Genomic DNA, 14,240 nt, shown 5'->3' with positions numbered 1-14,240 from the left:
GGTGCCCCTCCGCTCTGTCCCTACCCCCACCGCCTGCACCCCCCAACCAATGCTGCCGAGATTACCGCCCTGCACACAGAAACCGGTGCTTAGATCACAGCACAGGAGCCGCCGGCCAGATGACAGCAGTGCACAGAGAGACCGGATCGCCGAACCTGCAGTTACCGCAGCGCATCACATGTCAGGTAAGTATACATGAATTGCTACTTATCAAAGCTAAAGACGCATCAAACTAATGCCATCTATAGTGATAAGTAACAATTCTTTAACGCAGATGTACATGAATAGACCCAATTGTCTCTTCAAGCTGACCATAGGTGAAACTAGACATTTGGTATTGGGCGGTTTTGTGATCATTATTTAGGCAGCAAATATTTCTAACCTTATCCCTATTAGTGTTTACACCAGACCGGGGGCAGGGCGCTGAGGTGTGGGCCGGGCTTTCCTTAAAATAGGGTGTGGCTGACCAGGGAAGGGCGTGTCCTTGTGTCAGTCCCCAATTTGTCACTCTTGAGGGCAGGGAAACTAAGCTGGAGTTACAAGGAGGTTGAAGGCAGAGATACAGAGGTGAAGTTACAAGGAGGGTGAGGGCACTGGGCAGGGACACTGAGGGGGAGTTACAGAGTGGTTGAGGGCAGGGACACTGAGGGGAATTCTACATGTGATATGAGTACGTAAAGAGCATTGGTGCCCCCATCCACAATTGAAGCAGGGAGAGCATTTGCTGAAAAAAACAGTTGTGGTCTCATTGAGAAGGGGCATGACCATTTAATAGTTCCCACCATTCAAATTACACCACACAGCACTGCCCCTTATAACATTATGCCACACATTATGCCACACACAGTAATGCCCCTAATAACATTATGCCAAACACAATAATGCCCCTTATAATATTATGCCCAACACAGTAATGCCCCTTACACATCATGCCACACACAGTAATAAAAAACAAACTCAAGTTGACCCTTTTTATGATAGTGAGAAAAATTAGTAAAAGAAAAAATAATAACTATTAATAGGGGTTCCCACCATTACAGACTACATGCGATGCACCCCCTCCCCTGCAAGCTGCAGCCAGAAAAAATGCCTTACTTGGGGAAAGCAAAGCAATATAAATTGCATTAATCGAGCTTTCTGACATTTGACCCTCTTCTCTTCTTCCACAGACAGCTGTCAGAGTGTCACTGACTCTGTGGCATGGTGACTGGGTGAGGCATCCTCCCCCGGGCATTGCTGCACTGCTCCTCCGCTCCTCTTTACAGTACTGCAGCAGAGCAAGTAAGCGTACGCGTGGCATGGTGTCATGACATTACATCGCGCGCACTCCTACAGTTGCTGGATCCCATTGGTCTAACGTAGGGGAGGTGGAGCTGGGGAGCAAAAGGTCCTCCCGGTCAGACACATGGAATGCAGTGCAGTTAATGCGTTCCTGACCTGGCAGCCATTAATTACATTAATTAATATGGCGGATCGGCGGCAGAATGGCGAACGAGGCTAATGGGTGGTCCAGTGCACCCACGCACCACCCCTTAGTTTCGCCTATGGAGCTGACTAAATCTTGCTCATCTGAAGGTCAGAGGTTTATAGAAAAGGTTTTATTGAAACTGAAGTCAATTGTTACCAATTTTGTGACCTCTCTTCACTAAAGCTGGGTACACACTAAGTCGACGGGTCAACCTGCTGACCTAGTATACACACTTCCCAATCATCTGCCCGATGTGCCGGGCTTGACAGCTCAACTGGGTGGGCTTTTAAATTTGCCCACCCAGTTAAGCTGTCAATCACCACCGGGTCCCACAGCATGTATACGAGTGATCGGCGGGTTGCCCGTACACACCAGCAGATGACCGATATATCTTTCAGATATATCAGCCATCTGCTGTGCTGCACAGCAGATTTGATGTGTCTGTGAACAACGTAGATCACAGACATATCCGCTGTTTACACCCGGCAATGCACTATAGCTATATCGCCCGTTCAGTGGAATGGGCAATATATCGATCAGCATGTACACAGCTTAAATCCCCCCTCACCTGTACATTTTATATATTTTATATGTTCCATTAGATAGCATCATTTGTCTCTCCTGTACTATTTTTATTTAAAATATACTTTGCACACAATTTGATGAACCGAGTATGCATTCAGCTTGTGTTTGTCACACATAATGTGTACTTGTGGCTCCCCGCTCTTTGAGAAGGGCATTGATGGCCTTCAAGTGCCTTTAAGTGCAAGTTCAGAAGACGAAGGACACTCAAGTACGCAAGTACTGTACACTCTGCTTAAAGATATGTCTTATGTAGTTCAGGATACATCTTGAAATATGTTAGTTTCTTAATTTAAAAGTACCCAGGGCTAGATTAACAATGAGGCGGATGGGACTACAGTGCCAGGCCAACACATAAAAATAGGCCCATGGTCATGGTACCATGAAGATGACAAGCCACCATCTGTCTACACGGTTGGCCATACATCATAAGTATTAAATTGTATTTCTATTTTCACCGTACAAAATGTTGGAATTTTTCTACTTTTACATAATTAGGAAGAAATTGGGGCTATTATAAAGATGTACAGGCCCACATGGAACTGGCCATACCCGCACAGCACTGGTCACATCCACATGACACTGGCCACACCCACACAGCACTGGTCACATCCACATGGCACTGGCCACACCCACACAGCACTGGTCACACCCTCATGGGATTGACTAGGGGCGTATCTATAATGGGTGCAAGGTGTGCGGTGCACACGAGCCCCTGGGTCCAGGGGAGGCTCACACCGCACACCCTGCACCCATACTTTTAAATACTTACCTCTCCAAAGTTCCACATTAGCTGGAGAGGCGCTAAACAACTCGCCGGGAAAAATTACTGCCGTGCCATCTTCCCGGCGACCGGCCGGAGACTACTGAGGTTGTCAGTACGTGGTGGCCGCTGGAGAGAGAGGAGGGGGCCCCGGACGGGGAGTGAACACAGGCCCCCTCCTCTCTTGATACGCCCTTGGAACTGACCACACCCAAACAGCATTGGTCACACCTCCTCTGCTTCACATAGTAGGCCCTAGATCATTTTCAGTCCATATGGCCCTTAATTTAGCCCTGTTTGTCCCTACCACAGACAGGTGCAGTCAGTGGCGTCACAAGGGGGGTGCGGGGGGTGCGCGCCGCACCGGGTGTCACCCTCCAAGGGGGTGACACCAAAAGCCGCACACTCCTGCCCGCACCCCCCTGCATGCGTTGCCGCCACCACACTAATGCAGCTGCCCCCATCCCACAGTCTGCTCCCCGCTACTGGACAGAGAGGGGGGCCCGCGGCGCGGAGTAATGGGCCAGTGGTGGCCGGGATCCCAGTGCATGCCGTCAGTGGCAGTGGGGATCTGCAGAGCCGGGCAGCAGCTCACTGCCACGGAGGTAACTAGATTCCTCACTGCCACACTGACTGTAGCTGTACTTCCTGATGGCTGGCCCCTCCCCCGGACCAGCCACCTTACAAGGAGCTCAGAGCAGCCAAGAGCAGTACATGCCTGAGCTGAGCTCCATGCTTCTCCACTGCTCTGCCTCTGACTGCTCCTCAGTCATTACCCTTGAAACAGACTTCAGCAAAGGCACACTAGAGGTAAGGAGGGGATGGGCACAGAATGACAGAGAGGGGAATGTCTGTGGGGGGCTCACTCACAGAGGGGAATGTGGGGGGATGGGGGCTTACTGACAGGAATGTGTGGGGGAGCTCAACTGGGGGGAATGTCTGGGGAGGGGAGCTCATTGACAGGAAGAGAATGTGTGTGTGTGTGTGTGTGTGTGAGGAGGGGGGCTCACTCATGGAGGGGGGGAATGTGTGTGTGGAAGTGGGCTTACTCATGGAGGGAAGTGTGTGTGTGGAGAGGGGGGCTCACTGACAGAGGAATGAGTGTGGGGAGGGGGGCTTATTGACTGAGGGGAATGTGTGTATGTGGGGACGGGGGCTCACTCATGGAGGGGAATTTGTGTATGTGGGGACGGGGGCTCACTCACGGAGGGGAATGTGTGTGTGTGGGGGGAGGAGGGCTCATTGACAGAGGGGAATGAGTGTGGAGAGGGGGGCTCACTGACTGAGGGGAATGTGTGTGTGTGGGGGGAAGGGGGCTTACTGACAGAGAGAAATGTGTGTGTGTGGGGAAGGGGGCTTACTGACTGAGGGGAATGTGTATGTGTGTGGGGATGGGGGCTTACTGACAGAGAGAAATGTGGGTCTCATTCAGAGCCGCTCGTAAGCGGCCGCTCGTTCGTTCCGAGCGATGTTCGCACATCTGCGTATGGGTTTTAATACGCATGCGCGAACCAGTCAGTGCCGCCAGAAATCGTGTGCTCGCGATATAGCAAATGCCTGCTAATTTGAGTGACAGGATGAGGCGTATGTGGGTGGTAACAGGGGAAGGTGCTTGAAAACGGGGAGTGGAAATCAGAACGCACGCGTGCTTAAAGGTCAAAACGGGCGTTTTAAGGGTGTGCATAATTAACAAAGCAGCGTCATCGACCACGTCACTTGGTTGTCTTTTAGCCAGAACTACTCGCATGATTGCGGTAGGAAAAACCAACCACAAGAATAGTGAGCAGTTCATACGCTGTTCGATGTACTCGATTAATCTAATAAATAGCGGACATGACGTATGATGCGAGCGGCCAGGGGGCGTTTTTTACAAAATAATGACCGCATGTTTTGTTCGCTCGTTCAGACATGGAGGCGTCAACAGACCGCAAAGAGCGAACGGTTAATTTAAATAGCCACCCCCTTTTTCTAAACGAGCGAGCGCAAATAGCGTCCGGCTCTGAATCAGACCCTGTGTGTGTGTGGGAAAGGGGGCTTACTGACAGAGAGAAATGTGTGTGAAAATCACAGAGAGAAAGAGGGGAATGTGTCTGTGTATGTGGGGGGGAATCAGTGACACAAAAATGGCACAAAGTAGAATGTGGGGAGATTGCTGAGAGAGAGGAGAATGTGGGGGTGATCGCTGAGAGAGAGAGAGAAGTGTGGGTGGGGGATTGCGGCTGCCTGATACAATAAAGTTTTTTTTTTTATTTGAGCTTAGGCGCTAAAGACGTCATGATATCACGCACGCTGCACCACTGACAAGATCCAGCCATAGCGTGAAGAGGAGCAGCCAGAAAACATAGGAGAAGGTAAGTGTCTGTGGTCTGTTAGGGCTGTATGTGAGTGCTGCCTAGAGACAGAAGGGGTGCTGGCCGGGGAGATGCTGCGGAACTGGAGTTGCAGAAACACAGTGAGTGGGAGGCCCTGCCTATATTGCCAGTCCTGGTCCCCACGATTTCTGATGGCTGCCCTGCACTTTGGTCCCAATTTTTTTTTTGGTGGAGGAGGAGGGGGGGGCGGGTGTCACCGTGCGTTACAGCACCGGGTGACACCAACCCTAGTGACGCCTCTGGTTGCAGTCTTTAGCAGTTAACAATGATGTAACTGGGTGCATGTGTAAGATTGTATGCAACACAAAATACAGTATACAGTATACAGTAAATGCAAGTGGAATTTTTTGTTGCTTCTTTATTAGATCAGGCCTATTCAGGGTTGGGAAAGAAAACGTTTTTGTTTTTTTTAAAAATCCCACGTTTTTTGGTTTATAACGTTTTCTTTTTGTTTAAACCAGTTTTTTTGCATTAATGTTTAAATGAAAAGAAAATTGAATCCTACTTGTTATATTAAAGCTGTGAAACATTGCTATGTATTAGAAACCTTGATCAATCACGTTTTAATAATGCTTTTTAACATCAACAATCCAAAGTTTTTACTGTTTGATATGATTTATTTGACATCTTTCCATAAAACCAATTTTAATTAAACATAATTAAAACATGCAAAAGCACTTTTCAGAGAAACACACAAACACAAAAAAGGAGATAAGCATTAGAACTGGAAATGTCACTGGCATTAAACATTTTGAATAAAAACACTAGTTTAGAGGCTTTTTCGGTTCCCAGTCTGTTTCGAAGCTTCGAATGAACTAAACCGAAAGAAGAAAAAATTCTTTCTACACTAGCTGAAGATACTTGAGCAGTCAGAAGTTGTTAAATAATGGGAAACACATTGGGCTTAACTTTGTTCAATTGCGATTTTTTTGGCTCGTCCACCATTCATAAGATGACACTTGTGACCCCACAGAGATTAAGGGGTAAATTTACTAAGATTTGTGTTGGTCTGAGATTGCAATCTCGGGTGAAAATATAACTTTTTTGCTTATCGGGAATTTACTATTATTAAACTCAGGTGATTTTTTTATTTTTTGGGGGTGAAATTGGGTGTATTAATACTGCAATTCGGCCATTTTTCTAACTAGAAATTAATACACCATCGACTGAATTCGGAAGTACTTTTTATTCACTTCAACATGAATCGGGAACGTACCATTAATCGTCTGGCTGTATTCGGACGTTTTTGCTGCCAAATCGGGGACTAAATAGAAGTTGCAAATGGACCACCTGCTGATCTGTGAGTTTCCATCAAACATACACAGATCAGTGTGATTTGAGTATTTTTAATATTGGAAAACGTGTTGTAACTTGTAAGGGTTAATTTTTTTTTTTATATGACGTGCCCCCCCCCCCCCCCCTTCCTCCAAAAGCATAACCAGCCCGGACTGGTCAGCCAGTCCTGGTGCCTAAAATTACAGGGGGAAAAAGTGTAGAGTTCAACCGTAATTTAGGAACCAGCACCTGGCTGCAGGGCCGATCCTGGTTTTAAATATAGGGGTGAAAAAATTAGTAGGGGTCTCCCTATATTTAAAACCAGCACTGGTCCCCCCTCTCCCGAAACCCCAGGCTTAGGCTGAAGCCTGGGGCTCTTCCCTGCACCCCTGGACTGTGGGTAATGATGTGTTATATAGTTAAAAACTATTGTAATTTACAGTTGAACTACAGGTGCCAGCATGCCTGCCATTTGGCACTTGTGGAGCTACAAGTGCCAGCAGGCGGCCGGCACCCATACCCCCACCGTAAATTAAATAGATAAAAAAACACAGTAAATACACACCGTTTAAAGCACGACTTTATTATATACCTACCTACCTCACTCACACAGACTTACCTGCTTCCAGATGTTCATGTCCCCTTCTCCATGTAGAATCCAATGGGTGTACCTGGAATAAAGTTTTCATACTCACCTCCATCCTGGCGCTGGTCTCCATAGCATCCCTGGTAAGTCCCGAGCACAGCAGACTATAGCTGCCTATGTGTTATCACATAGGCGGCTACCCGGCTTCTGACGCGACACCCCATGTGTGAACTGTCAGGAGCCGAACCCGCCAGCCAATCAGCGGTTGCTTTACATGTAGCGGCCGCTCATTGGCTGGGACCCATGTGTAACCAGCCAATGAGCGGCCGCTACATGTAAAGTGGCCGCTGATTGGCTAGCGCCCCGTGTGAAATACAGATGATTGCGGTCATTTGTCATTTTTTGTAGTGTAAGTCTATGTCCCATCATATACTTACACCTGTCCTCCTTGGTTCGGGTCAGTCGTTTTGTTATTTTGCCAAGTCCGGGGATGCTACAGAGAGCGGCGCGAGGATGAAGGTGAGTATAGGATCTTTATTCCAGGTAATCCCATTGGATTCTACATGGAGAAGGGGACATGAACATCTGGAAGCAGGTAAGTATGTGTGTATGAGGTAGGTAGATATGTAATAAAGTTGTAGACGGTGTGTGTGTACTGTGTTTTCTTAACTATCTAATTTACAGTGCGGGTACGAGTGCCGGCCACCTGCTGGCACTTGTAGTTCCACAAGTGCCAAAGGGCAAGTATGCTGACACCTGTAGTTCCATTGTAAACTACAATAGTTTTTAACTATATAGCACATTATTACCCCCGTACCCACAGCCCAGGGTTGCGGGGAAGAGCCCCGGGCTTCAGCCTAAGCCTGGGATTTTGGGAGAGGGGGGAACCCTTTTTGGGGGGGACCCCACCTCCCGTGAGATCCCCAGCTTGGGATGACCAGCTTGGGGTGTTAATGCTTTGGCCCTGGAGACCCATTGATATTGTCTCTTTGCTGTGGCATTACACCCCAGTCGGTTTGGGTCCGGTGCTGGTTTTAAATATAGGGGGACCCCTATGCATTTTTTCCACCCTGTATTTAAAACCAGGACTGGCCCTGCAGTCAGGTGCTGGTTCCTAAATCATGGGGGAACTCTACACGTTTTTTATCCCGTAATTTTAGTCACCAGGACTGACTGACCAGTCCGGGAGTGGTTATGCTTTTGGCGGGGACCCCACGTCATTTTATTCCAAAAATTAACCTTAACAGGACAAAAAAGCAAAGCAGCCTGCACATATTTCACTAATATGTGCAGGCTGCTTGTTCGGAAGGGAAAGTCGGGCAGGGAACTCGGGGGTTCAACACGGACTGGATCGATCAAATACACCATCAAACAACTCGATCCTGTCAAAACCAGGTGCTTGGTAAATTCCCAAATTTTTTAGTGCAAAAAAACATACGTTTTTGATCGATCCTATCTGTGTTTAAAAATGGGACAAATTGGAACCAAAACGAAACTTAGTAAATTTACCCCTAAGTCTTTCTTTCTACCACTCATCTCTATAGGACTGAAGGTTTTGAATTGATATGCAAAGGTAAACATGGAGATTAAACCATGAGGTGTTTCTCTGTGTAATGCCTGTTTTATGTGTTGGTGTTGTTTACTCTTTAAGATTAAGAATGTTAGCTGTGTTTTCCTGCCCTATAGGATTGATGGGGAGAAGTCTTAACTTGATGCAAGGCAGATTTAGTACCTCTCTTATCTTGTTCCCCCTCCCTATATCTTTATAGTGTGTGTGATTTACTGCATTGGTTCAGCTTACTCCGATAAAGACCCCAAGCAAGAAGAATGTGGAATAATGCCAGTCACGGCGTTGTGCCTGTAGTCACAGCATAATAAAAAAAAAACAGAGTGTTTTTTTTAAAAACCATTTGGTTTAAACCGAGGTGGTTTAAACCAGCTAACCTTGAATGTATTCAAAAAAACATTCATAATACATTTATAAAGATTATTTACTAACATTGTTCAACTGTGCAAATCTGCACTAAAACCAAAGCAACCAATCAACAAGTTATCTGTCTAGCGAAAGCTAGACAAGGAAAGCAAATATCTGATTGGTTACAATTACTTTAGTCAGTATTGCACTTTTAAAAAATGCTGGCATTGAGCGTTCCTTTCAGCATTGACAGTTTTCATCTGAGGGCGCATCTATGCTGCCGCTGGAGTTACGCGGATACCAGAGATCAGATGCCTGAGCAGGAGCACCGAGTCTTAGGGGATGTGGAAAGTGTCAGGCACATGCACATTAGGAGCAGCTCAGACCGGTACGAAATATCCTACTCATTCAAAATATTTAGGGAACCTTCACCTTACAATAGGCACCTTACAACTTGGATGCGCTCTGGGAAAGGGGGGAGGATTTGCAATCAGTGAGATCGCCCCCACCTGTAAAACTTCTCCTCTATCAGACTAAGGAGGGCCCAGGGAGACTGCTGCCACTGAGCAACAACAGTCACCTCTCTCCATGCCCAATGTGCCACTGCGCTGCTATAGAGCAGCCAGTGGTAGTGGGCAGGGTAGATGCATTACAGGTAGGATGACCCAGCAGCATACCCCCTGGATCTCTCCAACTGGCCTGTGCCCAGGTAAGTAGTTCCCCTCCCCAGTGGTGTCACCTGGGGCAGGGAGGGAAGCTGTGTGCGTGGTGTAGCAGCGTGCTGCTGAGAAGGGGGTGTGGTCACATGTGAAGGGGCATGACCATGTGAGAAGGGGCATGGCCTCGCGGCAGAACCTCCTGTGGTCGGGAGGTTGGGCACTTCCACCGCCGCAGCTGTGCGGCGGTGCCGGCCCCGAAGAAGAGGAATGGATGCCGCGTTGCCAGACCCAGATTGTTACAAAGGTGTTATTTGTGCTAACCTTGCATTTGCTGGACACCTTGTGTATCTTACCTCGTGAGCTCTGTGGACTGTATCTAACCTCCATCTGTTACTAAAGTATGTTTGCATATTCAATATCCACTATATAAATGCAGGGATGGTTACCCTGAAGCATCTGAACATGTGAGATGTTATTTTGCTGCTGTATACCTGCTTCCATATCTCTGTGACACTCTGCTACTAGAATTCAGTTGGTTCATTATATAGGTAAAACCTAGTATCCATGTGACAGTTCCAACAACTAACTAAAAGGATGCTAGGGGCAAACACCTTATATGATATAGTATAATTTTCTGCTATGATTGCTGTGGCATAAAATATCTACTCCAGTGCGGTCGAACCCCTCCTAAACACTCCTGATTTCAGCAGGACAGTCCAGTTTTTTGGGCACTGCTCCGCTGTTCCACCCGTGGGATACTTCGTATCCTGTGGGTGGTCGGGAGGTTTGGCAACTCCGCCGCCGCAGCTGTGTGATGGTGCCAGCCCCGGAGAAGAGGAATGGATGCCGCTGACGTAGTGCTTGGCTTGCCCCCAGCCTGACGTTAACTGGAGGTGTGCCATACAGGCACACCCCCAAATAATGTCATTTAGGGAGCGTGGTCTATGGTAATTAGGCCACCCCCATTTTTGCCCGCACACAGATAACGGGCGCCTAAGTCCCATTTTGCAAAGGCGCGGCTCTCCCTGGAGCCGGCCCTGTATCTACTGTATGTATTACACTGATCAGAGTTAACTGAAAGGCTGAAGCTGACACAGACTCCGGCTGCGCTGCCCCAGAGATAAGCATCAGTTATTATTTTATGCAGATATTTAAAAATAGATTTTTGTTTTCATGATGTTGATGGAGCCTACACAGTAGCAATGCATTACAGATGTAGTATAAATACTGTAGGATTCCAGGCATTATATTTAGCTCAGTAATATGCCGACTTATAAATATTTTATTATTCACTTGTTATTTGTAATGCAGTTCTGGTATTGTTATACAAGTGTACTTCATAGGTTAGATCTTATACAGTCAGGTGCATAAATATTGAGACATTGACAGAATTTTCATATTTTGGCCTCTATTCACCACCACAATGGCTTTGAAATGAAACAAACAAGATGTGCTTTACCTGCAGACTTTCAGATTTAATTTGAGGGTAATTACATCCAAATCAGGTGAACGGTGTAGGAATTACAACGGTTTCTATATGTGCCTCCCACTTTTTAAGGGGCCAAAAGTAATGGGACGAACTAAACAATCCTAAATCTAACTTCCACTTTTTAATACTTTGTTGCAAATCCTTTGCAGGCAATTACAGCCTGAAGTCTGGAACGCATAGACATCACCAGACGCTTGGTTTCATCCCTGGTGATGCTCTGCCAGGCCTCTACTGCAAATGTCTTCAGTTCCTGCTTATTCTTGGGGCATTTTCCCTTCAGTTTTGTCTTCATCAAGTGAAATGCATGCTCAATCGGATTCAGGTCAGGGGATTGACTTGGCCATTGCATAACATTCCACTTTTTAGCCTTAAAAAACTCTTTGGTTGCTTTTGCAGTATGCTTCGGGTCATTGTCCATCTGCACTGTGAAGCGCCGTCCAATGAGTTCTGAAGCATTTGACTGAATATGAGCATATAATATTGCCCAAAACACTTCAGAATTCATTCTGCTGCTTTTGTCAGCAGTCACATCATCAATAAATACAAGGGAACCAGTTCCATTGGCAGCCATACATTCCCACGCCATGACACTACCACCACCATGCTTCACTGATGAGGTGGTATGTTTTGGATCATGAGCAGTTTATTTCCTTCTCCATACTCTTCTCTTCCCATCACTCTGGTACAAGTTGATCTTTGTCTCATCTGTCCATAGGATGTTGTTCCAGAACTGTAATGGCTTTTTTAGATGTTGTTTGGCAAACTCTAATCTGGTCTTCCTATTTTTGAGGCTCACCAATGGTTTACATCTTATGGTGAACCCTCTATATTCACTCTTGTGAAGTCTTCTCTTGATTGTTGACTTTGACACATATACACCTACCTCCTGGAGAGTGTTCTTGATTTGGCCAACTGTTGTGAAGGGGTTTTTCTTCACCAGGGAAATAATTCTTCTGTCATCCACCACAGTTGTTTTCCGTGGTCTTCCGGGTCTTTTGGTGTTGCTGAGCTCTCCGGTGCGTTCTTTCTTGTTCTTTCTTGTTCCAAACAGTTGATTTGGCCACACCTAGGGCTTTATTCAGAGGCGGCCGTACGGTCTACGACCGCACGGCCGCCTCAATGTTTGTCTAGTGCGCATGCGCACGAGGGAGCCGGCTCCTTCGCGCGCATGCGTGAGACCTGCTACGACCGACAGCGCCGGTCGTAGCGGGTCCCTTTCCAAAGGGGGCGAGCTGTCGATGTTGATTGACAGTTCGCCCCGTTTGGAAGGCGGGCCGGGGGGTGGCAGCCCCAACGGAGGCGTTCCTATGGGAACGCCTGCCGTTTGGGGGAGGCCCCACTGACATCACTAGTGATGTCAGTGGAGAGCTTCCGGCTCTGACAGAGCCAGAAGCTCTCCGGGGCTTACGACAAGTGAGATGGTCAAGGACCATCGCGACCATCACCCTAGCGGTTGTTAGAGCTGTGGGTGTAAACCCACAGCCTAACGACCGAAACAGAGGCGGGCGGTCAGGATGCAAGCGGCCGCCCAGTTTCTGAGCGACCGCTTGCATCCTCTGACCGCCTCTGAATGAGGGCCCTAATGTTTTTGCTATCTCTCTGATGGGTTTGTTTTGATTTTTCAGCCTAATGATGGCTTGCTTCACTGATAGTGACAGCTCTTTGGATCTCATATTGAGAGTCGACAGCAACTGATTCCAAATGCAAATGTCACACCTAGAATCAACTCCAGACCTTTTACCTGCTTAATTGATAATGAAATAACGAGGGAATAGCCCACACCTGTCCATGAAATAGCTTTTGAGTTGATAGTCCCATTACTTTAGGCCCCTTAAAAAGTGGGAGGCACATATAGAAACCGTTGTAATTCCTACACACGTTCACCTGATTTGGATGTAATTACCCTCAAATTAAATCTGAAAGTCTGCAGTTAAAGCACATCTTGTTTGTTTCATTTCAAAGCCATTGTGGTGGTGAATAGAGGCCAAAATATGAAAATTCTGTCAATGTCCCAATATTTATGCACCTGACTGTAAGTGTGTCTACTGTACATTGCTTCATTTCACAAAATTAAGTGCTGCTCGCTATTTCCTCTGTTATCCAATTAGACTGTTTGCACAGAAATCAGCCACATGTGCTCCCGCATCACATGCATGGAAGAAATGTACATAGAGTTGTTACACATCTTGCGGTGCCCATCCCCTATTGTATGCTGTGTTTGCTATAAGTGGTTATTATCATAATTAGGGGTGAGCGGGTTCGGATTTCTGAAATCCGAACCCCCCCGAGCCCCCCCGATCCGAGTCCGATCCGAGTCAGGCTCGACTTTTCCCGCCTGACTCTGATTCTGAAATCGAGGCAAAACCTCATCATCCCGCCTTCCGAGTCTCGCGGGTTTTGGATCCTATATAAGGTACCCGCGTCGCCGCCATTTTCTCACTCGGCTGTGGACAGTGAAGAGGGAGGGTGGGAGTTAGGGCTGGCTGGGCTGTGTAGTGTACTGTAGTGTAGTGCAGAGTAGTGTTGTGCTGTGCTGTGCTGCGCTGTGCTGCTGTTGTCCACTACTTCAAAGTCCATAGGGGCTGGCTGTGTTGTGCTGTGCTGCTGTTGTTAATAGGGGCTGTGTCCACTACATCAAAGTCCATAGGGGCTGGCTGGACTGTGTTGTGCAGTCAGTTCTCCATAGGGGCTGTGTCCACTCCAAAGTCCTGTGCAGTGTCCCAGTCCTAAAGGGGTGCTGTAGTGTTGTCCAGGGGGTGCTCTGTCCATCAGGGGTGCTCCCCCCAAGTGCTAAAAAAATTATATTTTTTGTGTGTTTGTGAATTGTGTGCACAGTAGCCGCACGTGCATCAACAAAGTAGTGCCAAGCGTGCGCCTGTGTCATAAGTAAAGGGCCGGCTGGCTTGACCGTTAAAGGGTGCTGTAACCCCCAAAGTACACTCCAAACCAAAAAAATATATATTTTCTGTGTTTGTGAATTGTGTGCGCAGTAGCCGCACGTGCATCAACAAAGTAGGGCCAAGCGTGCGCCTGTGTCATAAGTAAAGGGTCGGCTGGCTTGACCGTTAAAGGGTGCTGTAACCCCCAAAGTACACTCCAGTCCAAACCAAAAAAAGAATAATTATCTGTGT

This window comes from Taudactylus pleione, unplaced genomic scaffold (genome assembly GCF_031769625.1).
Source record: "Taudactylus pleione unplaced genomic scaffold, aTauple2 ptg000114l, whole genome shotgun sequence".
Lineage (NCBI taxonomy): Eukaryota > Metazoa > Chordata > Amphibia > Anura > Myobatrachidae > Taudactylus > Taudactylus pleione.
Note: the sequence above shows the minus strand (reverse complement) of the source record.